We start from the raw sequence: 25,848 nt of genomic DNA, 5'->3' as shown, positions 1-25,848 counted from the left end.
TGTTTGTGAGAGGAGTTGAAGAAGAAACCATAACATAGTGGAAGTCCAGGGGATTATTGGATTTGTGTAGAGGTTAGACAATATTTTCTATTTTAGACATTTTAAGACACCTCTGGGACATTCAGCTCAAAGATTAAAAAGCAATTGATAAAAAGAGAATTTACAACAAGAATGAGGTTAGAGGTGTTTGTGTGTGTGTGTGTGTGTGTGTGTGTGTGTGTGTGTATGTCTGTGTCTGAGTCTGAGTCTGTATGGGAGGAAGAAGATAGAACCAAAGCAATGGGAAGTGGCCGACTGAGGATGGCCCTTGAACAATGGCAATATGATGGTCAGTATCACCAAGATGGGATTGGTATGTGAAGTAGAAGTGTGTTAATGACTGAGAATTGGTTTAGAAAGTTGTGATGTACTTTGGACAAAGAGATTTTCCTGCTTCATATGCTTGCCAATCTGTCTCTTATTTTAAATGTCAGCCTTCTGTTTCCCATGATTCCTGAGGGAGAGACATTGTTAAATAGTATGTCCTGATTCCCAACCACAATTTTACTTTAGTTAATTGTAGCCATTCTCCTTGGGCTACCTTCTGGAGTCAAGAAGATCAAAACAAATCCCTCTTCTAATTGACAGCCTTCGAAATACTGTAGGATAGCACTTTTTAAAAATAAAAATTAATACATTATGACAATATAATTCCTATGTACAACTTTGAAAGATACACAGTTATAGTTACAGAAGGAGTCAAAGTGTATTCAGCAATATTCATCTCCTCTGAGGTACATTCAAATTTCTATTCTATGATCCAGAGATGCTAAGCTTCTCATGAGTGACTAATCCCTTCCCTGCCATGAAATTAGGGAGGCCAAAGAGATGCTGGTAGGATCTGTAAGATATAAAAGAAATTTTTTGATTGTTTGAAAATGTTACTGAACTCTTTGATAACTCAAAGCCTTTTTAATTTTCAGAAATGAAGCAGAGTGGCTAGTGTTAAACTGATTCGTGAAATGAGCAAAAGAGACAGCAATCAGATTCATATTTTTTCTACACATACTAAAATCTGCCTGGATATCAAATTATTCAGTTTTAAGTATGTGCTGAGAGTAATTCTTTTTGTTAACCCTTACCTTCAATCTTAGAATCTTGGAATCAATACAATGTACTGGTTACAAGGCAGAAGAGTGGTAAGGGCTAGGCATTGGGGGTAAAGTGACTTGCCCAGAGTCACACAGCTATGAAATGTTGGAGACAAGATTTGAATCTATGATCTCCCATTTCTGGGCCTGCCTCTAAATCCACTGAGTCACCCAGCTGCCTTCGAAAGTAATTTTTTTTTTGCTACCACTCCATTCAAAATGAATATGTCTTGTCATATTACACACAAATAGAAGGAAGGGACAACTGAAAGAGGACACAAAGAAGGCAATAGAAAAGGAAAGGATGCTGGGATAAGGAATGAGAACAGCAACACAAGAAGTATTCATCCCTCTACTATTCCCTCAAAATTGTCCACCTGGCATTCAAACCTCTGTCACATACCACAATCTCCAAAGATGACAAGGAGTCCCTTCTACTCCCTTCTTCCCCATTTCCTCAAGGACAGAAAGAATAAGTTAATTCTCAAACAAAGACATGTCCTTGGGGAGACTTACCTGGAGAAGTTTTTTGCATGAATCTGGACTCTGAGAACCTCTGAATGGAACTTTAGGTTACAGCAAGTGAAATCAAGACCTTATATAAGTCCTTGTAGTTTGTGGTTTGCTAGAACTGCTCAATCAGAGCACAGAAGTATTAAAAATATTCTCTTAGGGGAATTATATCAGCATCAACTCCTGATTATGCTTAAATTGCTCCTCCTCTGATGCTTTGTGATCTGTCCAATTCTAATCCATATGTCCAAACAGGCTAAGATCTTAAGGTCTCAGACAAGATTTTAAATAATTTCAGGTCTATGTAATGAAAAGAATTTCTCCCTGAACCCCCTGATTCAGGTGGGATCATGATTTGGAAGGAAGACTTGGATCAGATGAGGGAAGAGGCTACTAAGAACCTAGATGATGGCAGGTAGCAAGAGTCTCATTCCTGACACCCCTTTTGTTTCCTAAACCTCATTCTGGCATACACTCATTACTTTGGGTTCCTTCCCCCATCTGATTGCTCTGGCCTTCATCCCAACAGCTGTTTCTGGAAAAGAGTGATCCCTAATCATTATTTCATCCCTTTTCATGGTGTATTGTTGATGTGGGTGTGTTTGCATGTATTTATGAATATTGAACTGAAAGTCCTCAATAAGTCAATAATATAGAATGACTATTCATCATTCAGAAAGAATTTCAATTGGTGAATCTGTTTAATATCTTGATCTCTGTTCTGGTCACTGGGATCCTGGAGTTGTTAACCCATTGCCTCAATCCTGGTATGCCAGAGAAGATTATCTCCTCAGCAGTCATCAGTCCCTGGGAACAGATAAGCCATTCATATGCAGCCATGGAGCATCCAAAGAGAAGCAGATTTTCTTAAAGCAGTTAGAAAACAAACTCCCACTTGAGTTGAATGACACTCTGCTCATACTCATTACCTTTATTTCCCTTTAGAAGAATCCATCACCTTTTCTCTCTTCCTTCTTAGTCCATTGAATTGCTGCCCAGGGACCAAGAAGGGGGAAAGAGATGTTCTTACAACATGGTCTCATGCTGCAATTTTGATACAAGTTGTGGGCAAAGCAGGCTGCCGCCAAGAGGAGAAGAAAATGGGAAAGAGCTGTGATAGGGGGCCAGTGAGAAGTGTCTGAAACTGTTCCATAGAAACTGTTGATGGAACTTGCCCCTCCCTCATTTTAGATCCCTCAAATCCTTAGATATTGTCATTGTGTAGTTCAGCCTCATTCCTCTTTCAAGAGAGACCCAGAAGGGACTTCAGTGGGAAAGAGGCTTTTAATGACCCATGAAACCCCCTTCCTACTCTATAGGACATATTTTTATAGAGGATATAAAAGAAACCTACAAAACAGCGATTTCAGTGAAAACCACTGGTGACTGTATGAGTCACAGAAAATGCCACGAGATGACAATCCATCCTCTCTCCTACAACACTTGTTCATTACAGCTCAGAGGCAGAAACAGAGCACTTGCTTATCAATGCTTAGCTTTTGCTCACAGCTAACAAAGAAGAAACTTTTATCTTTTTACCCCAAGAGTGTTAATTTCCCAGACCTCAACTTCGAGACAACTGATGCCAGGAAATAGCTACTGAATGGTGTGTCCATTGCACTTAATTCCCTTGGAACTCCTGCCTCAGTTCAGAGATATCAGAAAGGAGACTCAGTATCACACTGGTCCATTATCCTCATTCTACTTGGCTTTTCCAGAATCCTTGGACCTCTGAAAGTGCTCTATCCTTCTGTTGAGACAGAAGACAAGAGGTGCCCATGGGCCCCATTCTCTGTTAGTTCAGATTCCTGATCCTCACACAATATTTCTGGAAATGAAAGGAAACACTTTGAGGCTCTCCTGGAGAACATAGTGTGATCTTAGTTTCTGTTATTCTGAATGCAGATGAGGAAAGAATGTCTGCACTACTGAATAATGCTAAGACTTTGCTGAGGAAGGATTAGCATATATATATATATATATGCATGCATATATATATATATATATATATATGATTGGATACATGTGCATATTTTTGGAGAAAATTCACAGCTGTCCCATTCCCCTGACATTAGTGACAGAATAACTCTGGAAAAGTCTCTTCCTCTCTTTGGGGTCCTTACATAGGCTTTCATTCAGGGTACAATCCCATCCATATACATCTTCTCTCTGGCAATGTAAGAAAATTACTTCCTTGATAAAAGTCTCCTTTTCTCCTCAGTCAAATTGTGATTAAGATATTGAAGAAGAATTTGGGAAATACCCTGGCTTGCCTCACACTAAATACCATTAACATACCCACTGATGTCCAAATTAACCTGGGAGGGTGGCCCATGGTAAGCACTAGTTGGAATCTCCTCCACTTGTATGATAATAAAATGAATGGGGAGAATTTAAAGTTACACATTGAAATTTCAGTTCCTGGAAAGTCAAGGTTCCTTCATCTTGATTAGATGCCCAGGTTCGATGTCTTGCCTGACAGCTCAGACTTCAGCTCATCTTTCCTTCTCTTCCTTCCCATTAGGATTGGCAGATTATAAAGCACTGATGTCCTCCAGACTCTTCTTTACCCATTTATGCTTTAAAAATTTCTAGATGACAATGACAATTCCTTCTCTCCTCCATAGTGAATTTCATAGACTTTCAGGCATCACATCAGGTGTCCTAAGTATATCCATAACATAAACAAGGGAAAGGATGAGGGTTATTGACACTGCACATGCCCAGCCAAGCAGATGAATCCTCATTACTCACACTGGCTCCTTCACCCAAGGTTATCCTTAAAAGGCTTTTTTCTTTCATGTGAGAAGGAAGGAAATTTGGCATTTTGTATATTATACTAATTCAAAATAAAATGAGATAAAAAACTGATACACCATTGTTCCCCCCTTAGGCCATAGGAGACTCATTATCAGAAAGCAATCCTTTACCCAGTAATAATGGCACAATAATAAGAGATGTTTCTCATATAGTGTGACATGGAAGGAAGATTCTGTAGCCCTGAGTAGTCTTTGAAAGCTGATATGGGGAATATAAGTCTCATTGGTGTGTACATGATTCTAAACTATTCAACACTCCTTAGAGTGCATATCTAATATCATTCTGTATTTCCTGCCTTCTTGGTCTATATTCTGGCAAGGAAACAGGGAGGCTGGCCCTAATCAGATTCCTTTTTACTTCAATTTTCCCATTCCTACTTTGGGAGTTGGCTGTATCCACTTCTGGGTAATCTTTGAGATCTGTCCTGAGGTTTCTCAGAGGATGAGGGCATACTCCATCTAAATGTGAAGATCAAGTCAAGTAATGGAGATGGAAAGTGCTGTGTGCTCAGTCCCACATTCATAGGTTTCATGTATCATTCTGCCATCACATGGTGGCTCATTTAGCATATAGTGTAGAAGCAGGGACAATAGGTTGGTTATTACATACTTCATTGGCAAACAGTCAATTTTCTACATATAAGTTTTCATGGAACTTAACAACAGAAAATTAACTAAAGAGATAGTCAACAAAACATGAATGACAGGATGACTTAGTTACCCCTGACCTAGGAGAAATATCATTATTTTTGGTCTGTTTTCACAATCATTCAGAATGACTTAGGAGATGAAAAGACAGACCAGATTTGGGATTTTCCTCAATTTACAAGTTCTATTTTTCTTGTGTTACTTTAAATCAGGCAGTGTCACCTGGTTTTTGGCTCTAGTCTATTGCATCTTGAAGGTGATTGATGTTCTTGCCTTGCCCATCTTGTAATGGGAGTGAATGTAACTGTGGAGAGGGAAAGTAGGGCACAGGGTAGGTAATGATCTTTAGGTTTTAATTCTGTGAATGTAATCATTTAGGGAAACAATCTGGGGGCATTAAGATGAGGTATGTGTGTGTTAAGCCTGTAAATCTCTGCTCCCATATTATTTCTCTGATATTGGGGAGGGAACAATAATCATAACAAGTCCATTAGTAAGGGAAGTTGGGGAGAGAGAAGTCACAGAAGGGGATCAGTGGAAGCCACAATTTCTGGGGGCTGCCTTGCAGCTCCAATTTCCCAAACTGTGACTTTCTCAACCAGTAAGAGTTGGATGTCGCTCAACAGGTAATGAACATGGCTCAGTCTGATAACATGAGAGCATATATTTTAGGTTGTCTATGAGTTCCTCTCGTGTCAGTGCCTTGAATCTATTATGATATGGCTTGTCTCAGGAGAATGAAGTATAAAAGCCCATTTCTGTGGTCAGTACAGGCCTCATGGAAGATTCTCTCATTTCTGTGATCTACCATAACATACATTGTCCTTAAACAATGACCTATCAAATCCTGATTCTTCACCCTGCTGCAGTACTTGGGAAGGGAAAGAGAAGAGAATAAATACTTAGGTGCTTCTCACTATGTGCCAGGCACAGAGCTAAGTCTTATTCAATTGTTATCTACTTTTATTATTTAATAATTTTTTTATTGTTGAATTATTTTTTATTTTTTTTTACAATTACAACTTAACTTTATTTCTTCCATGCACTGTTTTGCTAGTGTAAGCAATATGTGTCTTCTTTTTTTTCCATTTGAATAAATTTATTTAGTCAATTTAGAACATTATTCCTTGGTAACATTAATCACATTATTTCCCTCCCTCCCCTCCACCCACTCTTCTCACAGCCAACTCACAATTTCCTTGGGTATTACTTGTGTCCTTGATAAGAACCTATTTCCATGTTGTTTATACTAGAATGTTCATTTAGATAGAGTCTACATCCCCAATCATATCCCTTCGACCCATATATTCAAGCAGTTGCATTTCTTCGGTGTTTTTACTCGCACAGAATTTCTTCTGGATGTGGATAGTGGTTTTTCTCATAGGTTCCTCCAAGTTGTTCAGGATCTCTGCACTGACATTAATGGAGAAGTCCATTACATTCAATTGCACCACAGTGTATCAGTCTCTGTGTGCAATGTTTTCCTGGCTCTGTTCCTTTTGCTTTGCATCAATTCCTGGAGATTGTTCCAGTCCCTATGGAATTCCCCCACTTTATTATTCCTTTGAGCACAATAGTATTCCATCACCAATATATACCACAACTTGTTCAGCCATTCTCCAATTGAAGGCAGCCCCTCATTTTCCATTTTTTTGCCACCACAAAGAGCACAACTATGAATACATTTGTGCTTACCTTTTTATCTCTTTGGGGTACAAACCCAGCAGTGTTATGGCTGCATCAAAGGGCAGACATTCTTTTGTCACCCATTGGGCATAGTTCCATATTGCCCTCCAGAATGGTTGGATCAATTCCCAACTCCACCAGCAATGAATTAATGTCCCAACTTTGCCACATCCCCTCCAGCATTCATTACTTTCCTTTGCTGTCATTTTAGCCAATCTGCTAGGTGTGAGGTGATACCTCTGACTTGTTTTGATTTGCATTTCTCTGATTATAAGAGATTCATAACACTTTTTCAGGTCTTATTAATAGTTTTGATTTCTTTAACTGAAAATTGCTTATTCATTTCACTTGCCCATTTTTCAATTGGAGAATGGATTGCCTTTTTGTACAACTCATTTAGCTCTTTATAAATTTGAGTAATTAGACCATTGTCAGATGTTTTTGAAATGAAGATTGTTTCCCAATTTGTTGCTTCCCTTCTAATTTTGGATGCATTAGTTTTGTCTCTACAAAAACTTTTTAATTTGATGTAATCGATTTATTGATTTTACATTTTGTGATTTTTTTCTATCTCTTTCTTGGATTTAAAGTCTTTCCTTTCCCAAAGATCTGACAAGTGTACTATTCTGTGTTTGCCTAATTTGTTTATATTTTCCTTCTTTATATTCAGGTCATTCACCCATTCTGAGTTTATCTTGGTGTAGGGTGTGAGATGTTGATCCAAACCTAATTTCTCCCATACTGTCTTCCAAAATTCCCGAGTAGTTTTTATCAAAAAGTGTGTTTTGGCCCCAAAACTGGGTTCGTTGCATTTATCATAGACTGTCTTGCTGAGGTCATTTAACACAAGTCTATTACACTGATCCATTTTTATGTCTCTTAGCCAGTACCAAATTGTGTTATCTACTTTTTTTTCCTTTTTTTTGGAACATTATTTTATTTGGTCATTTCCAAATATTATTGATGGGAGACAAGGATCATTTTATTTTCCTCCCCCTCCCCTCCCAACACCTCTCCCATAGCCGACACGTGATTCCACTGGGTATCACATGTATTATTGATTCAAACCCATTTCCATGTTGTTGGTATTTGTATTAGGGTATTCATTTAGCGTCTCTCCTCAGTCATATGCCCTCAACCCCTGTAGTCAAGCAGATGCTATTCCTCGATGTTTTTACTCCCACAGTTTATCTTTTGCTTGTGGATAGTGTTTTTTCACCTAGATCCCTGCAGATTATTCAGGGATATTGCATTGAAAATAATGGAGAAGTCCATTACGTTCGAATGAACCACAGAGTATCAGTCTCTGTGTACAATATTCTCCTGGCTTTGATCCTTTTCCTCTGCATCATTTCCCTGAGGTTGTTCCAGTTTCCATGGAATTCCTCCACTTTATTATTCATTTTAGCACAATGGTATTCCATCAAGAACATATACCAAAAATAGTTCAGTCATTCTCAAATTGAAGGTCATCCCCTCATTTTCCAATTTTTGGCCACCACAAAGAGCGCAGCTATAAATATTCTTCTACAAGTCTTTTTCCGTATTATCTCTTTAGGGTACAAATCCAGCAGTGCTATGGCTGGATCAAAGGTCAGACAGTCTTTTATTGCCCTTTGGGCATAGTTCCAAATTGCCCTCCAGAATGGTTGGATCAATTCACAACTCCACCAGCAATGAATTAATGTCCCAACTTTGCCACAACCCCTCCAGCATTCATTACTTTGCATAGCTGTCATGTTAGCCAATCTGCTAGGTGTGAGGTGATACCTCAGAGTTGTTTTGATATGCATCTCTCTGATTATAAGAGATTTAGAACACTTTTTCATGTGCTTATTAATAGTTTTGATTTCTTTGGCTGAGAACTGCCTGTTCATGTCCCTTCCCCTTTGTCAATTGGAGAATGGCTTGATTTTTGTACAATTGATTTAGCTCTTTGTAAATTTGAGTAATTAATCCTTTCTCAGAGGATTTTGTTATGAAAATTGTTTTGCAATTTGTTGCTTCCCTTCTTGATTTGGTTACATTGCTTTTATTTGTACAAAAGCATTTTCATTTGATGGAGTCAAAATTATTTATTTTAAATTCTGTGACTCTTTCTAAGTCTTGCTTGGTTTTAAAATCATTCCTTTCCCAAAGATCTGACATATATACTATTCTGTGTTTGCCTAATTTACTTACAGTTTCCTTCTTTATGTTCAAGGCATTCACACATTCTGAATTTATTTTGGTATAGGGTGTGAAGTGTTGATCCAAACCTAATCTCTCCCACACTGTCTTCCAATTTTCCCAGCAGTTTTTATAAATAGTGAATTTTTGTCCCAAATACTGGGATCTTTGGGTTTATCATATACTGTCTTGCTGAGGTCACTTACCCCAAGTCTATTCCAATGATCCTCCTTTCTGTCTCTTAGCCAGTACCAAATTGTTTTGATGACCACTGCTTTATAATAAAGTTTGAGATCTGGGACTGCAAGGCCCCCTTCCTTTGTAATTTTTTTTCATTATTTCCCTGGATATTCTCGATCCTTTGTCCTTCCAAATGAACTTTGTTATGTTTTTTTTCTAAATCAGTAAAAACACTTTTAGAAGTTCAATGGATATGGCACTAAATAGATAAATAAATTTGGGTAGGATTTTCATCTTTATTATATTGGCTCTTCCTACCCATAAGCAGTTAACGTTTTTCAAATTGCTCAGGTATGGTTTTAGTTTTGTGGAGAGTGTTTTGTAGCTGTATTCATATAGTTCCTGTGTTTGTCTTGGGAAATAGATTCCTAAGTATTTTATTTTGTCTAAGGTGATTTTGAATGAGATTTCTCTTTCTAATTCTTGCTGCTAAGATGTGTTGGAAATGTATAGGAATGCTGATGAATTATGCAGGTCTATTTTGTATCCTGCAACTTTCCTAAAGTTGTTGATTATTTCAATTAGCTTTTTGGTTGAATCTCTAGGATTCTTTAAGTAGACCATCATATCATCTGCAAAGAGCAATAACTTGGTCTCCTCCTTGCCTATTTTGATGCCTTCAATTTCTTTTTCTTCTCTAATTGCTACCACTAGTGTTTCTAGTATAATGTCAAATAATAGAGATGATAATGGGCATCCTTGTTTCACTCCTGATCTTATTGGGAATGCATCTAGTTTATCCCCATTGCAGAGGATATTAGACGAATAGCAGAATGGATTAGAATCCAAAACCCTACCATATGTTGTCTTCAAGAAACACACATGAGGCAGGTAGACACACAAAAGGTCAGAATTAAAGGATGGTGTAAGACCTTCTGGGCCCCAACTGACAGAAAGAAGGCAGGAGTGGTAATCATGATATCTGTTAAAGCCAAAGCAAAAATAGACCTGATCAAAAGGGATAGGGAAGGTAATTATATTTTGTTAAAAGGGACTTTAGATAATGAGGAAATATCACTAATCAACATGTATGCACCAAATAATATAGCACCCAAATTTCTAATGGAAAAACTAGGAGAATTGAAGGAAGAAATAGACAGTAAAACCATATTAGTGGGAGACTTAAACCAAACACTATCAAATTTAGATAAATCAAACAAAAAAATAAACAAGAAAGAGGTAAAAGAGGTGAATGAAATCTTAGAAAAATTAGAGTTAATAGACATATGGAGAAAAATAAATAGGGACAAAAAAGAATACACCTTCTTTCCAGCACCACATGGCACATTCACAAAAATAGATCATACACTAGGTCACAGAAATATGGCACTCAAATGCAGAAAAGCAGAAATAATAAATGCAGCCTTTTCAGATCACAAGGCAATAAAAATATTGATCAGTAAGGGAACATGGAGAGTCAAATCAAAAATTAATTGAAAATTAAATAATATGATACTCCAAAATTGGATAGTTAGAGAAGAAATTATAGAAACAATTAAGAAAATGACAATGGCGAGACAACATTTCAAACCTTATGGGATGCAGCCAAAGCTACTTAGAGGAAAATTCATATCCCTGAGTACATATATTAACAAATTAGGGAGGACAGAGATCAAGGAATTGGAAATGCAAATCAAAAAACTTGAGAATGAACAAATTAAAAACCCCCCAGAAGAAAACCAAACTAGAGATCCTAAAAATTAAGGAGAAATTAAAAAAATCGAAAGTGACAGAACTATTGAACTAATAAACAAGACTAGAAGCTGGTACTTTGAAAAAACAGACAAAATAGACAAAGTACTGGTTAATCTAATTTAAAAAGCAGCAGTCATCAAAACAATATGGTACTGGCTAAGAGAAAGGAAGGAGGATCAGTGGAATAGCCTGGGAGCAAGCAATCTCAGCAAGACAGTATATGACAAACTCAAAGATCCCAGATTTTGGGAAAAAATCCACTATTTCATAAAAACTGCTGGGAAAATTGTAGGACAGTGAGGGAAAGACTAGGTTTAGATTAACACCTCATACCCAACACCAAGATAAATTCAAAATTGGTGAATGACTGGAACACAAAGAAGGAAACTATAAGAAAATTAGGCGAACACAGAATAGTATACATGTCAGACCTTTGGGAAGGGAAAGACTTCAAAACCAAGCAAGAATTAGAAAGAGTTACAAAATGCAAAATAAAAAATCTGGAATACATCAAATTAAAAAGGTTTTGTACAAACAAAACCAATGTAACCAGAATCAGAAGGGTAGCAACAAATTGGGAAACAATCTTCATAAAAACCTCTGACGACTTCCGGTCAAGATGGTGGCTTAGAGAAAGCTAAAGTTCAGATCTCCGGAAAACCCTTCCTGACCAATCTCAAACTATAAGCTCCTAAGGGGCCAAAATTCAAAACGATCAACAGCATAGACCCTGGGAATCCTCCTCCTGGACATGGACCTGGATCAAAAGGTGCGGCCCCCCTCAAAAGCCAGAACCCGAGATCACTCAGACCTAAGGGGTAGGAGTGCATAGTCCAAGGCTCCAGGAAGCCGCGGCCCCGCCCCCCTCAGAGAGCAGGGTTGTCAGAAATAACAGCAACCCTCAGGGCAGGCAAGACAGACTCACTAGCTGGATCCTGCTATCCAAGTCTCAGTGAAAGTCACTGCCCTCGGAGCTCCGGGAAGCCATGGCACCCTCCCCCACAGAGAGCAGGGTCCTCTGAAACAACAGCAACCCACAGGGCTGACAAAACAGCCTCACGGCCAGCTATTCTGAAGGCAACTTCCAGAAATTAACCTGACACAGTCGAGGGGGCACCTTAGCAGCAGGGAAACAGAGAGAGCCGGGGGAGAGTGTGGCCCTCTGGTCTGACCCTTCCATTCCAGTTCCAGTGAAAGTCATTGCATGAAGGCATACTCAGTTTAACCCAGGGAAATCTCATAGAACCGACAATCTGCCCAGGACTAAAGCCTCTGAAACCCAGACAGAGATAAGAAAAGCTAATCCTCCCCATTCAGAGATGGCAAACTCCACAGATGCACAGAAGCCCCAAAATCCCAAGAAAAATAAGAGAAAAATGGGCAACTTTGGACACATTCTATGGAGCCAAAATACAAAATACAGAGGAGATAGAAGACAATACACAAGAAAATGCTCTGAAAACTTCCAAAGGAAATGGAAACTCTCCACAAACCCATAAAGAATTTGAATCAGAAATGACCAAAAAGATGGAAGCCTTCTAGGAGGAAAAGTGAGAAATAATGCAAAAGAAATTCACGCATCTACAAAACCAGTGTGACCAAACTGAAAAGGAAAACCAGGCTTTTAAAGGCCAGAATCAGGTAGCTCACTCTGGTTTAGTGGGGGAGGTGGGGTGAGGGAAGGGCGGCTCAATTCACATTTCTGTGCAAGCTTTTCCTTCTTATTTTAGTGTGGAAATGTTCAAGCCCCACGTACCTTTGCCTCTGAGGGTACTGGGGAGTCCTTCTGTTCCTCCAAAGGTGATTTTATGCTCCTTTGATGTAGTCTATTTCGTTCGGTGCTGGGGAGAGGAAGCGTGTGGCGTCTAGATTGAAGCAGTGATTACCCGGAAGTGACAAAGGTTTAATTACTCAAATTTATAAAGAACTAAATCAATTGTACAAAAAATCAAGCCATTCTCCAATTGACAAATGGGCAAGGGACATGAACAGGCAGTTCTCAGCCAAAGAAATCAAAACTATTAATAAGCACATGAAAAAGTGCTCTACATCTCTCATAATCAGAGAGATGCAAATCAAAACAACTCTGAGGTATCATCTCACACCTAGCAGATTGGCTAACATGACAGCTATGCAAAGTAATGAATGCTGGAGGGGATGTGGCAAAGTGGGGACATTAATTCATTGCTGGTGGAGTTGTGAATTGATCCAACCATTCTGGAGGGCAATTTGGAACTATGTCCAAAGGGCGATAAAAGATTGTTTGCCCTTTGATCCAGCCATAGCACTGCTGGGCTTGTACCCCAAAGAGATAATGGACAAAAAGACTTGTACAAGAATATTCATAGCTGCGCTCTTTGTGGTGTCCAAAAACTGGAAAATGAGGGGATGCCCATCAATTGGAGAATGGCCGAACAAATTGTGGTATATGTTGGTGATGGAATACTATTGTGCTCAAAGGAATAATAAAGTGGAGCAATTCCATGGAGACTGGAACAACCTCCAGGAAGTGATGCAGAGCGAAAGGAGCAGAACCAGGAAAACATTGTACACAGAGACTGATACATTGTGGTACAATCGAAGGTGATAGACTTCTCCATTAGTATCAATGCAATTTCCCTGAACAATCTGCAGGGATCTAAAAAAAATACTACCCACAAGCAGAGGATAAACTGTGGGAGTAAAAACACCGATGAAAAACAACTCCTTGACTACAGGGTTGGAGGAGATAAGACTGAGGAGATACTCTAAATGAACACTATAATGCAAATTCCAACAACAGGGAAATGGGTTCGAGTCAAGAACACATGTGATAACCAGTGGAATCATGCGTCGGCTATGGGAGAGGGAAAGGCGGGGGGGTGGGGGGAAGGGGGGGAGGGGAGGAAAAGAAAACAATCTTTGTTTCCAATGAACAATGTATAAAAACGACCAAATAAAATAATGTTTAAATTTAAAAAAAAAAAAAAGGCCAGAATCAGGCAGCTGGAAGACAATGATCGTGTAAAAGAGCAAGAATTAATAAAGCAAAGACAAAATACCAAAAAATAAGAAGAGAATATAAAATATCTCACAGACAAGGTGACAGATCTGGAAAATAGAGGGAGAAGAGATAATTTAAGAATAATTGGACTTCCAGAAAACCCAGAAATAAACACCTAACTCGACATCGTGATACAAGATATAATCAAAGAAAATTGCCTAGACATTCTAGAACAAGGGGGCAATACAGCCACTGACAGAGCTCACAGAACACCTTCTACACTAAACCCCCAAAAGACAACTCCCAGGAATGTAATTGCCAAATTCCAAAGCTCTGAAACAAAAGAAAAAATCCTACAGGAAGCCAGAAAAAGATAATTTAGATATAAAGGAATTCCAATCAGGGTCACACAAGACCTTGCAAGTTTTACTCTGAATGATCGTAAGGCATGGAACATGGTCTTCAGAAAGGCAAGAGAGCTGGGTCTTCAACCAAGAATCAGCTACCCAGTAAAACTGACTATATACTTCCAAGGGAAAGAATGGGCATTCAACAAAATAGAAGACTTCCAACTTTTTGCAAAGAAAAGACCAGAGCTCTGTAGAAAGTTTGATACCAAAAAACAAAGAGCAAGGAATACCTGAAAAGGTAAATATTAAGGAAAGGGGAATAATGTTATCTTCTTCTTTTACTCAAACTCTATTCTATAAGGACCACATTTCTATCAATCTATGTATACTAACATGTGGGAAAATGTAATGTATAAATAGGGGGTAAAGAAACACGAAATAGAATAATCTTTCTCCCACAAAGATTCACATGGTAAGATGAGGGGAAGAAAACTCCTATAAGAAGGAGAGGGAGAGAGGGTTTTTTTACTTAAACCTTAATCTCAGGGAAATCAACTCTGAGAGAGAAAAACATCCAGATCCATTGGGATCTTGAATTCTATCTTACCAAACAAGGGTAGGGAGAAGGGAAAACCAAGGGGGGGAGGGGAAGAGGGAAAATAAAAAGGGAGGGAAAGAGAGGGGTGAGGGGGAGGGAACAAAAAGGCAAACATTGAAAGAGGGGACAAGGGGGACTGATTCAAAGTAAATCACTGGACTAAAAGGTAGAGCCAAGGAGAAAAGTTTAAAATTAGGGAAGGATATCAAAATGCCAGGGAGTCCACAAATGGCAATCATAACTTTGAATGTGAATGGGATGAACTCACCCATAAAATGTAGACGAATAGCAGAATGGATTAGAATCCAAAACCCTACCATATGTTGCCTTCAAGAAACACATGAGGCGGGTTGACACCCACAAGGTCAAAATGAAAGGATGGAGTAAGAACTCTTGGGCCCCATCTGACAGAAAGAAGGCAGGAGTAGTAATCATGATATCTGATAAAGCCAAAGCAAAAATAGACCTGATCAAAACGGATAGGGAAGGTAATTATATTTTGTTAAAAGGGACTTAGACAATGAGGAAATATCATTAATCAACATGTATGCACCAAATAATATAGTACCCAAATTTCTAATGGAGAAACTAGGAGAATTGAAGGAAGAAATAGACAATAAAACCATATTAGTGGGAGACTTAAACAAACCATTATCAAATTTAGATAAATCAAATCAAAAATTAAATGAGAAAGAGGTAAAAGAAGTGAATGAAATCTTAGAAAAATTAGAATTAATAGACATATGGAGAAAAATAAATTGGGATGAAAAGGAATACACCTTCTTCTGAGCACCACATGCCACATTCACAAAAATTGACCATAAATTAGGTCACAGAAACATAGCACACAAATGCAGAAAAGAAGAAATAATGAATGCAGCCTTCTCAGATCACAAGGCAATAAAAATAATGATCAGTAATGGTACATGGAAAACCAAATCAAAAACCAATTGGAAATTAAACAATATGATACTCCAAAACCATTTAGTTAAAGAAGGAATCATAGAAACAATTAATAATTTCATCGAGGAAAATGACAATGGTGAGACATCCTTTCAAACCTTTTGGGATGCAGCCAAAGCAGTAATCAGAGTTAAATTCATATCCCTGAATGCTTATATTAACAAACTAGGTAGAGCAGAGATCAATCAATTGGAAATGCAAATGAAAAAACTCGAAAGCGATCAAATTAAAACCCCCCAGCAGAAAACCAAACTAGAAATCCTAAAAATTAAGGGAGAAATTAATAAAATCGAAAGTGATAGAATGATTTATTTAATAAATAAGACAAGAAGCTGGTACTTTGAAAAAACAAACAAAATAGACAAAGTACTGGTCAATCTAATTAAAAAAAGGAAGGAAGAAAAGCAAATTAACAGCATTAAAGATGAAAAGGGAGACAGCACCTCCGATGAAGAGGAAATTAAGGCAATCATTAGAAATTACTTTGCCCAATTATATGGCAATAAATACACCAATTTAGGAGATATGGATGAATATATACAAAAATACAAACTGCCTAGACTAACAGAAGAGGAAATAGAATTCTTAAATAATCCCATATCAGAAAATGAAATCCAACAAGCCATCAAAGAACTTCCTAAGAAAAAATCCCCAGGGCCTGATGGATTCACCAGTGAATTCTATCAAACATTCAGAGAAAAGTTAATCCCAATATTATACAAACTGTTTGATATAATAAGCAAAGTCACTGTTCTACCAAACTCCTTTTATGTTACCAACATGGTACTGATTCCAAAACCAGGCAGGACAAAAACAGAGAAAGAAAACTATAGGCCAATCTCCCTAATGAATATAGATGCAAAAATCTTAAATAGGATACTAGCAAAAAGACTGCAGTAAGTGATTAGAAGGATCATCCACCATGATCAAGTAGGATTTATACCAAGGATGCAGGGCTGGTTCAATATTAGGAAAACCATCCACATAACTGACCACATCAACAGGCAAACCAACAAGAACCACATGATTATCTCAATATACACAGAAAAAACATTTCATAAAGTACAGCACCCATTCCTATTAAAAACACTAGAAATCATAGGAATAGAAGGGTCATTCCTAAAAATAATAAACAGTATATGTCTAAAACCATCAGCTAATATCATCTGCAATGGGAATAAACTAGATGCATTCCCAATAAGATCAGGAGTGAAACAAGGGTGCCCATTATCACCTCTACTATTTGACATTGTACTAGAAACACTAGCGGTAGCAATTAGAGAAGAAAAAGAAATTGAAGGCATCAAAATAGGCAAGGAGGAGACCAAGTTATCCCTCTTTGCAGATGATATGATGGTCTACTTAAAGAATCCTAGAGATTCAACCAAAAAGCTAAATGAAATAATCAACAACTTTAGCAAAATTGCGGGATACAAAATTAACCCACATAAATCATCAGCTTTTCTGTATATCTCCAACACAGCTCAGCAGCAAAAACTAGAAAGAGAAATCCCATTCAAAATCACCTTGGACAAAATAAAATACCTAGGAATCTACCTCCCGAGACAAACACAGGAACTATATGAACACAACTACAAAACACTTTCCACGCAACTAAAACTAGACTTGAACAATTGTAAAAACATTAACTGCTCATGGATAGGACGAGCCAATATAATAAAAATGACCATCCTACCCAAACTCATCTATCTATTTAGTGCCATACCCATTGAACTACCAAAATACTTCTTCACTGATTTAGAAAAAAACATAACAAAATTCATTTGGAACAACAAAATATCAAGGATATCCAGGGAAATAATGAAAATAAAAAACACATATGATGGGGGCCTGAAGTCCCTGACCTAAAACTATATTACAAAGCAGCAGTCATCAAAACAATTTGGTACTGGCTAAGAAACAGAAAGGAAAATCAGTGGAATAGACTGGGGGAAAGCGACCTCAGCAAGGCAGTATTGGATAAACCCAAAGATCCCAGCTTTTGGGACAAAAATCCACTATTCGATAAATATTGCTGGGAAAATTGGAAGACAGTGTGGGAGAGACTAGGAATAGATCAACGCCTCACACCCTAAACCAAGATAAATTCAAAATGGGTGAGTGACTTAAACATAAACCAGTAAACCGGACATCCGGGTAATCATGGCTGCAATCTAGATGCCACACACTTCCTCTCTCCGGCACCGAACAAAATAGACTACATCAAAGGAGCATAAAAATCACCTTTGGAGGAACAGAAGGACACCCCAGTACTCCCAGTACTCCACAGAAGCGAAGGTACTTGGAGCTTGAACATTTCCACAGTATAATAAGAAGGAAAAGCTTGCACAGAAAAGTGAACTGAGCCGCACTTCCCCCACCTCACCACCCCCACCAAACCAGAGTGAGCTACCTGAGCTCTCACTGGGACAGCGAGTTAGTGGGGAACATCTCTGTCTGGGGGGGGGGGGATACTCCAGGGTCATTGGGATCTGGGGACTGCCAGGAAAAAATGTCTCAGGGCGGTTTCTCTGGAGAATCCTGCACTGATAACGGGGGTCAGAGGAGCTGTACTTGTGGCAGCTGCACTGAACATCTCCGAGGAGCTAAACACCAGGGGTGGACCATGCACTGATTATCTGGGTGGAGCTGAACACCTGGGCATTGTGGCTGTGATCAGGGACCCAGTGCTCTAAGAAACCTCGGAGGCTCCGAAGAACTAGTCTGAAGCAACCTAATTTCACAGAAAAACCACGCATATAACCTAGACCCCAGACCAAAAAGGAAAGGGGAATAAAACCACCAAAGGGATGGCTCACATGGCCCAAAATCAAGCCTCCAGGAAGAAAGGGAAAAAAGTGACTATTGAAAACTTTTATGGTGGAAGTACACAAGGAAAAGAGGTGAATGAGGAGAAAATCCAAAAAAATCAGAACATGCCTCCCAAAATGGAAACTATCAACAAGCTCTGGAAGATCTCAAACTGGAACTTATCCAAAAGATGGAAACCTAGAAAGAAAAATGGAAGAATGAGATCAGCAGTCTGACAGATAAGACTACTCAATTGGAAAAAGAGCTCGAAGCATCCAATAGAAGGGGAGACAAAGGTGAAAAGCAAAACCAGTCCCTAACGACCAGAATTAAGCAACTCTAAGAAAACGAGATGATAAAACAGCAAGAATCAATAAAGCAAACCCCAAAAATTAATGAATTAGAAAAAGACATAAAATATCTCACTGAGAAGGTCACCAATCTGGAAAACAGAGGGAGAAGAGACAACCTCCAAATATTGGACTCCCGAAAAAACAGAGATAAACAATAACCTCGATATTATTCTACAAGAGATTATAAAAGAAAATTGCCCCAATGTTCTGGAGCAAGGGGGCAAAATAGAAATAGAAAACGTTCATAGAACAGAACACCCTCTATAATAAATTTCCAAAAGACAACCCCTAGGAATGTAATTGCCAAATTCAAGAGCTTCCAAGAAAAGGAGAAAATCCTACAAGAAGCCAAGAAGAGGAGTTTCAGATATAAGGGTGCTCCCATAAGGATCACACACGACTTAGTGGCTAACACACTAAGAGACCGCAAAGGAGGGAACACGATATTTAGAAAGGCAAGAGAGCTGGGTCTCCAACCAAGAATCAACTACCCAGCAAAACTGACTACATACTTCCAGGGGAAAGTATGGGCATTCAACAAAATAGAAGATTTCCAAGCATTTGCTAAGAAAAGACCAGAGCTCTGTGGAAAGTTCGATATCCAAGCACAGAAAGCAAGAGAAACATGAAAAGGCAAATATGAAAGAGAGGGAAAAGGAGATGAACCTTATCTTTTTCTTTAAGTCAAACTCTCTTCTATAAGGACTACATTTACATCAAATTATATATATTAATATGTGGGGAAAATGTTTTGTGTAACTCTCATGAATTGTATCATCATAAGAGTAGTTAGAAGAAACATGCATAGGGAAAGATTGGGGCATTAAAAAGGTTTGGGGAAAGTGGGGGCAAAGAAAGGAAAAGGGAGGGGGGAACCGTCAATAATACTAAGATTAAATTCAAGAAATAGAGGGTGACTCAAAAGAATAATCTTTCCCATATAAATATACACATGGGAAGGGGAGGGGAAGAACTCTCATATGAGGAGAGGAAGACAGCGTGAAGTGGAATTACTTAAACCTTACTCTCAGTGAAATCAAATCTGAGAGGGAAAAACATCTAGATCCAGTGGGATCCTGAATTCTATCTTATGCATTAGGGCAAGAAAGAAAGGAAAATTAAGGAGGGGGAGGCAGGAGGGAGTATAAAAAGGGAGGGAAGGAGAGGGGGGAGGGGAAGGGAGCATAAAAAGGGAGGGGCTAGAAAGGTAAGCATCTCAAGGGAGGGAACTAGGAGGACTGACCTAAAGTAAATCACTGGTTCAAAAGGAGAAAGCTAAAGAAGAAAGGTCAGAACTAGGGGAAGATATCAAAATGCCAGCAAATCCACAAATGACAATCATAACTTTAAACGTGAATGTGATGAACTCACTCATAAAACGTAGACAAATAGCAGATTGGATTAGAACCCAAACCCCTACCATATGTTGTCTTCAAGAAACACATATGAGACGGGTTGACACTCACAAGGTTAGAATTAAAGGTTGGAGTAAGACCTTCTGGGCCTCAACCTATAGAAAGAAGGCAGGAGTTGCCATCATGATATCTGACAAAGCCAAAGCACAAATAGACCTGATCAAAAGGGATAGGGAAGGTATATATATTCTGCTAAAAGGGAGTATAGACAATGAGGAAATATCACTAATCAACATGAATGCACCAAATGGTATAGCATCCAAATTTTTAATAGAGAAACTAGGAGAATTGAAGGAGGAAATAGACAGTAAAACCATATTAGTTGGAGACTTCAACCAACCACTATCCAATTTAGATAAATCAAATGAATAAATAAACAAAAAAGAGGTAAAACAAGTGAATGAAATCTTAGAAAAATTAGAGTAAATAGACATATGGAGAAAAATATATAGGGACAAAAAGGAATACACCTTCTTTTCAGCACCACATGGCACATTCACAAAAATAGATCATACACTAGGTCATAGAAACATGGCACTCAAATGCAGAAAAGCAGAAATAATAACTACAGCCTTTTCAGATCACAAGGCAATAAAAATATTGATCGGCAAGGGTACATGGAGAGCCAAATCAAAAATTAATTGGAAATTAAATAACATGATACTCCAAAATCGGAGTTAGAGAAAAAATCATAGAAACAATTAACAATTTCGTTGAAGAAAATGACAACGGCGAAACATCCTTTCAAACCTTATGGGATGCAGCCAAGGCAATACTTAGAGGAAAATTCATATCCCTGAGTGCATATATTAACAAGTTAGGGAGGACAGAGATCAAGGAATTGGAAATGCAAATCAAAAAACTTGAGAATGAACAAATTAAAAACCCCCAGAAGAAAACCATACTAGAGATCCTAAAAATTAAGGGAGAAATTAATAAAATCGAAAGTGACAGAATTATTGAGCTAATAAAAAGACTAGAAGCTGGTACTTTGAAAAAAACAGACAAAATAGACAAAGTACTGGTTAATTTAATTAAAAAAAGGAAAGAAGAAAGGCAAATTAACAGCATCAAGACTGAAAAGTGGGATCTCACCTCCAATGAAGAAGAAATTAAGGCAATCATTAAAAACTACTTTGCCCAACTATATGGCAATAAATATACCAACCTAGGTGATATGGATGAATATTTACAAAAATATAAACTGCCTAGACTAACAGAAGAAGAAATAGAATTCTTAAATAATCCCATATCTGAAAATGAAATCCAACAAGTCATCAAAGAACTTCCTAAGAAAAAATCCCCAGGTCCTGATGGATTCACTACTGATTTCTATCAAACATTCAGAGAACAGTTAATCCCAATACTATACAAACTATTTGACATAATACGCAAAGAGGGAGTTCTACCAAACTCCTTTTACAACACAAATATGGTACTGATTCCAAAACCAGGCAGGACAAAAACAGAGAAAGAAAACTATAGGCCAATCTTCCTAATGAATATAGATGTAAAAATCTTAAATAGGATACTAGCAAAAAGACTCCAGCAAGTGATCAGAAGGATCATCCACCATGATCAAGTAGGATTTATACCAGGGATGCAGGGCTGGTTCAATATTAGGAAAACTATCCACATAATTGACCACATCAACAAGCAAACCAACAAGTACCACATGATTATCTCAATAGACCCAGAAAAATTATTTGATAAAAAACAAGAACCATTCCTATTAAAAACACTAGAAATCATAGGAATAGAAGGGTCATTCCTAAAAATAATAAACAGTATATATCTAAAACCATCAGCTAATATCATCTGCAATGGGGATAAACTAGATGCATTCCCAATAAGATCAGGAGTAAAACAAGGATGCCCATTATCACCTCTACTATTTGACATTGTATTAGAAACACTAGCAGTAGCAATTAGAGAAGAAAAAGAAATTGAAGGCATCAAAATAGGCAAGGAGGAGACCAAATTATCTCTCTTTGCAGATGACATGATGGTCTACTTAAGGAATCCTAGAGATTTAACCAAAAAGCTAATCTAAATGATCAACAACTTTAGCAAAGTTGCAGGACAGAAAATAAATCCACATAAGTCATCAACATTTCTATATAATTCCAACACAGCTCAGCAGCAAGAACTAGAAAGAGAAATCCCATTCAAAATCACCTTGGACAAAATAAAATACTTAGGAATCTATCTCCCAAGACAAACACAGGATCTATATGAACACAACTACAAAACACTTTCCACACAACTAAAACTAGACTTGAACAATTGGAAGAACATTAACTGCTCATGGGTAGGACGAGCCAATATAATAAAAATGACCATCCTACCCAAACTCATCTATCTATTTAGTGCTATACCCATGGAACTACCAAAATACTTCTTCACTGATTTAGAAAAAACCATAACAAAATTCATTTGGAACAAAAAAAGATCAAGGATATCCAGGTAAATAATGAAAAAAAAAAACACATATGATGGGGGCCTTGCAGTCCCTGACCTTAAACTATAGTACAAAGCAGCAGTCATCAAAAAAATTTGGTACTGGCTAAGAAACAGAAAGGAAGATCAGTGGAATAGACTGGGGGAAACCAACCTCAGCAAGACAGTATACGATAAACCCAAAGATAACAGCTTTTGGGACATAAATCCACTATTCGATAAAAACTGTTGGGAAAATTGGAAGACAGTGTGGGAGAGACTAAGAATAGATCAACATCTCACACCCTACACTAAGATAAATTCAAAATGGGTGAGTGACTTAAACATAAAGAAAGAAACCATAAGTAAATTGGGTAAACACAGAATAGTATACATGTCAGACCTTTGGGAGGAGAAAGACTTTAAAACCAAGCAAGACATAGAAAGAATCACAAAATGTAAAATAAATAATTTTGACTATATCAAATTAAAAAGCTTTTGGACAAACAAAACCAATGTAACTAAAATCAGAAGGGAAACAACAAACTGGGAAAAAATCTTCATAGAAATCTCTGACAAAGTTTGAATTACTCAAATTTATAAAGCGCTAAATCAACTGTACAAAAAATCAAGCCATTCTCCAATTGATAAATGGACAAGCGACATGGATAGGCAGTTCTCAGATAAAGATATCAAAACTATTAATAAGCACATGAAAAAGTGTTCTAAATCCCTTATAATCAGAGAGATGCAAATAAAAACAACTCTAAGGTATCACCTCACACCAATCAGATTGGCTAACATGATAGCAAAGGAAAGTAATGATTGCTGGAGGGGATGTGGTGAAATAGGGACATTAATTCATTGCTGGTGGCCTGAACTGATCCAACCATTCTGGAGGGTAATTTGGAACTATGCCCAAAGGGCGACAAAAGAATATTTACCCTTTGATCCAGCCATAGCACTGCTGGGTCTATACCCCAAAGAGATAATGGACAAAAAGACTTGTATAAAAATATTCATAACTGAGCTCTTTGTGGTGGCCAAAAACTGGAAAACGAGGGGATGCCCATCAATTGGGGAATGGCTGAGCAAATTGTGGTATATGTTGGTGATGGAATACTATTGTGCCAAAAGGAATAATAAAGTGGAGGAGTTCCATGGAGACTGGAACAACCTCCAGGAAGTGATGCAGAGTGAGAAGAGCAGAACCAGGAGAACATTGTACACAGAGACTAATACACTGTGGTATAATCGAACGTAGTGGACTTCTCCATTAATGGCGGTTTAATGTCCCTGAACAATTTGCAGGGATCTAGGAGAAAAAAACACCATTCATAGGCAGAGGATAAACTGTGGGAGTAGAAACACCGAGGAAAAGCAACTGCCTGAATACAGTGGTTGAGTGGACATGACAGAGGAGAGACTCTAAATGAACACTCTAATGCAAATATTATCAACATAGCAATGGGTTCAAATCAAGAAAACATGTAATGCCCAGTGGATTTACGTGTCGGTTGTGGGGTGTGGGGGGGGGAAAATGATCAATGTCTTTAATGAATAATGCTTGGAAATAATCAAAGAAAATATTAAAAAAAAGAAAAAACTTGAACTTTTAAAAAGTTAAAAATATTTGAAAACTACTTTTTTTTTTAAAATTTTACCAGCCCTATTGACCGATGATGTGTTGATATTTTCTGAAGTATTATAGTTGAAGAAACTAAAAACTTGGTCTCAGGGGCTGAAGTTTGTAAAGTGCTTTGTTGAGTGTCCCAGGGTGTCTCACTGCTTCTTATTTCTCTTTTTCTGAATTTCCATATCTAAGAGGGAGTTGAATGACCTGAAGCCATAGATTGCGAAGACAGTATAGTGTCTATTGGGTCTTAACTTCACCACAAAGATTGCATCTGGTAGCAGGACTAAAAACCTAGACTTCTGCCGAAAGTGGGACAAAGATGAATATGAGAAAGTTGCAGAGAAACGACTTGATTAAGAAAGAGAGAAAAAATACAGAACACCAGTGAAGCCTGTCAAGCGGGAGCTCTTACGGCATAGGGATTACAAAGGTGATTTGGAGTCCAAGTTGGGAAAGACCATAGTTATCACCAAGACCACCCCACAGTTCCAAATCAGAGGGTATTACTGCAATATTTGTGACTCTGTAGTGAAAGACTGCATCAACTTCTTGGATCACATCAATGGCAAGAAACATCAACGGAATCTGGGGCATGTCTATGCATGTGCAGCGTTCTACCTTGGACCAAGTGAAGCAACACTTTGAAGTTAACAAGAAGAAGATGAAAGAAAAGCAAAAGGACTATGGCTTTGAGGAGAGGATGAAGGAACTCAGAGAGGAGGAAGAGAAGGTCAAAGCATACAGGAAGGGGAAGAAAAGAAAGGCAAAGGAAGACTTGACATTTGAGGAGGAGGATGAGATGTCAGCTGTTATGGGCTTCTTTGCCTTTGGCTCCACCAAGAAGAGCTACTGATTCCTTCTGAACTTGTCTTATTCCCAAACCTGACTCTGTGGGATCACTAATATTGATGCATTTGGGAAAATTCTTCAAGGACCTCTGATATATGGAGAGATGAAAGGAGTTTGTTTCTCTCCCTTCCAGAGCAGGGCCAGGATCTGGATAAGTTGGGTTCCAGCCCTCTAGTTTTCATATTTGATGGAGCTGCAGTTTTTCTGTCCTAACTGAAATATTTATCTCTAGGTTGACTTAAGGAAATATTAAAGTGTAGTCATCCTAACACAATTTTTTAAAATGCCATGTCAAGAAAACTTCTGTTGGATCAAAAATATTTTAAATGAAAGAGAAATAGGGATCTCTGGAAGATAGTTTACCAGAGTCTTGAAGTCCTCTTAGAAAGACAATACTTATTCTCTCCTCCATGTCACTCTATCTCTACACTTCATTTTCCAATAAATAAAAGTCTTTGGCCTGATAGTGCTACCCATAGACTTCCTGATCAGTCATTTCTATGGAGATGATCTTTCTAAAGGGAAGAGAGCTCTTAGTTTGGAATTGAAAG

The 25,848-nt window shown here is 38.0% G+C and overlaps 1 pseudogene; it reads left to right on the top strand.

The window, feature by feature from the left end:
* Positions 1 to 322: 322 nt before the first annotated feature.
* On the top strand, positions 323 to 25,301 carry LOC100027827 (zinc finger matrin-type protein 2-like; annotated as a pseudogene).
* The last annotated feature ends 547 nt before the right edge of the window (positions 25,302 to 25,848 follow it).

Source organism: Monodelphis domestica, chromosome 3 (assembly GCF_027887165.1).
Source record: "Monodelphis domestica isolate mMonDom1 chromosome 3, mMonDom1.pri, whole genome shotgun sequence".
Taxonomy (NCBI): Eukaryota; Metazoa; Chordata; class Mammalia; order Didelphimorphia; family Didelphidae; genus Monodelphis; species Monodelphis domestica.
The sequence above is the reverse complement of the archived record's forward strand: the minus strand, read 5'-3'. Positions and strand labels throughout refer to the sequence as shown.